This window comes from Synchiropus splendidus, chromosome 15 (assembly GCF_027744825.2).
Source record: "Synchiropus splendidus isolate RoL2022-P1 chromosome 15, RoL_Sspl_1.0, whole genome shotgun sequence".
Lineage (NCBI taxonomy): Eukaryota > Metazoa > Chordata > Actinopteri > Syngnathiformes > Callionymidae > Synchiropus > Synchiropus splendidus.
The window spans coordinates 14756662-14759820 of NC_071348.1; positions in this window are offsets into that span (position 1 = coordinate 14756662).

A 3159-nucleotide genomic window follows, 5' to 3' on the forward strand; every position below is an offset into this window, starting at 1 on the left:
AACAGCTCTAGCTGACTACTGTCATTTGTTTATTGTTGCTTATTGACTCCCTGTTGAAGTCTCTCATTGAAACATGGGGCCCCTCCCGACCCCTGGATTTTTGAAACTTTTTTTCTCTCCACTGATCATTGTTCTTTATTTTGGACTTTTTCTCCCTTATCTTATCTCATAGCTTTGTTTCTCATCTGAAAGTTGATTTTTTTAAAGCTTTTTTTTCTCCATTGAATAAGTCTTGACAGTTTTTGCTTTGCTTTTTTTTGTTTTTCATTCATCTTTTACCACTTATTCCCTAATGGTTATCTGGGGGTTGGAACCTACTATCCCGTTTACTTTGGGGGACACCCTGAACTGGTTGTCAGGCGAGATCCAGGCATGCTGAGGCATGCAACTGTTCACACACACGCTATATTTTTGAACTGTGGGAGTAAATCAGAGTGCCCAGAGGAAACCTAGGCATACACGAGGAGAATACCAAAGAGACTCATGTTAGCCCAAGCTGCAACCAGCTTTATTTTATTTATTCATTCACTGTTTATTTATTTATTTTTTTGCCTCAATCCCTAAAAGGTCTTCTCAAGGGTTCCTTACCCATGCAACAATTGATCTTTAAAAATTCTTAAAAAAGAAGCAGGAAAGTGCATGGGTGGTTTACTGACCGTCAATTCAAATTTTCTGTTGTATTAGAACTGGTGGGGAAGCAGGATTTATGGAGGACTGTGGGCCCCACTACAGGACGGTGGTTTTTATACTGTAGCCACCAGCAACAATTGACTAAGACACGAAAGGTGTATCATAACATGTTGAAGGATCACATTACCCTGACATCACACATCTCACTGTGAAGTAATAATACACTCGCCACATCCCAGCAAGATGGCGCCGATGGAGGCTGGCCTGACATTATTGTGTGTGTTATTTTCCTTGTTTTTATGTTTCACGGTGCATCCGATGTTCTTACACCCAAGATGAGTTGATTGATACAGTATCAGGTCTCCGTCTGACATATTACTTGTATTAACTAGTCCACTTTTGAGTTTGACGGAAGAGACTCAGGAGGAGGGGGGATATAGTTCAGTTCTATGAATACGTGTGGAGCCCTCTAACGGGCTTCGCTCTTGGCTTATCCACTCGGAGGCTCTGCCTCGTGCCTGAGAATTGATTTCATTGACTCTCTGCACAGGTATGCTCCACCTCTCCCTATAAATCCACCTGTAAATCCACACCGCTTGTGTCCATTTTTGAAACTTAGGGCAAACAGGGCCCACTAGACAGACACTATTTCTATGTCATACCTGCTTTGCCCTCTAACAGGCTTCACTATTGGTTCAACCCCTTGTCAAGTACTCTCCCAGCACGTCCCGCACTGGAAGGACCAGGCGGGTTAAATAACACCAGAGAAAATACAGTAGTACCTCGGTTGTCGACCACAATCCGTTCCAGATGGCCGTTCCAGAAGCGATTTCTTCAAAATCTGAACCTTTACAATGAATGGAAAAAGAAATAATGCATTCCAAGCCTTTAAACCGGCTTTTCTAGGAGTGAATGTAGAGTGTCTGCTGCAGGTGCGCTGTTCCTCTATGTGTGTGGCCGCTGCATGTGGGAGGGGTTGCCGAGTGAGTGACATCTCTCCAGAAGTGAAGAGGTGCCCGGTGCGTGTCCAGCTCTGAATGTGTGCTTCTGTGCAGTTTGGCTGTGACAAAGTCATAAACCAAGTAACGCTCTGTCCCAGACTCGCCTCATCCCTGTCCCAGCTCCAGCCCACAACAGGACATCAAACCCTGGAGTGCGCGCTCCAGCCTCGGAGGTGTGGAGAGCGAGCACCTCCCCTGTGACACTCTACCATGGTCCAGTGCGGAGACAGGAAAGGTTTTACAGCTCAATATGAAGAAGAAACAGTCAGTAAATGTAGCTAACAGGACACGTCTGCATACAGAGGCTGCGTTATACACAATAACGAAGCGCGTCGTGGGTCAGCTGATCGGTCCGCGCACCTTATGTTTTTTGCGGCTTTTTTCTGGGGCCTTCGAGTTCTGGATTTTCGTTCGAAATCTGAAACAAAAAAATCTCGTAATTTTTGTTCAAACTCCGATTTGTTCGAAGTCTGGGATGTTCGAAGACCGAGGCACCACTGTATATACACATGTCCACCTCAAAGAGGTCCCGCTACGCTCTGTAGAACAGAGTGGGCCACTGATCCAGCCGTCATATCTCTGAGATATGCTCAGCAAATGTAGAAGCCGAGGTCTAGGACGCAGCTTCACAAATGTCCAACATGGATATACCTCTAAACAGGCGAGTAGACGCTGAAATCGCCCTAGTCGAATGAGCTGTCAACCCGCTCAGGGGTTCAGCCCCTGTGGCTTCATACACCTTGGTGATCGCACCGCGTATCCAATGAGCCAAACGTTGCGTGTTCACCAATCTTCCAACAGACTGACCACCATAGCACACCAACAACCTTTCTGATTTATGAATCATTTGCTTCTGTACAGTCCCAGCGCCCTCACCGGGTAGAGCAAATGTAAGTGGGCCAAATCTTCATCCTGATGCAGCGGCAGAGAGAAATCTCTCAAGAATACGACTCGTGATCTAAAAGTTGACATGAACACCTTGGGCAAGGACACCACGCAGGAATCGCTTGACCACCGGATGGCTTCTAGCAGAGAATCTACCAAAGCTGTCATGGCCTGCGGTAATAGCTACTGCAAAAACTCCAAGTGTCGAAGCAGGACGACCTTTATCCAAGAGTTATTGCAAAAAAAGTCAGCCATGGAGCAGGACATAGAAGCCAATTTTCAAAGTTCTTAATCTTAGTTAGTTGAGGGTTCTCTAGCACTCTGAATCATAGTCACTACAGATTAGGTCAAACCCAGTCCACCTAATCTCGACCTCTCAACAGCCAGAACTTGAGCGGACAGCCCAGGACCGGTCGAGACAGGAGAGTGCGCCCTGCCTGTGTCAGGGCCCAAAGCACATCTGGCACCAGCCGCAGATCCCCTACTGACAAGCTGACTGTATCCGGAAACCACTTTCCAGAGCCACCCAGTCACTTCCAGCCCCTGATCTCTTCCGGCATGATCAGTCGTAGTGGTGGGAAAGTGTAGAGCAGTCCCTCGGGCAACTGAGGGTGTGCCAGAGCATCCACCATCCTAAAAGGTC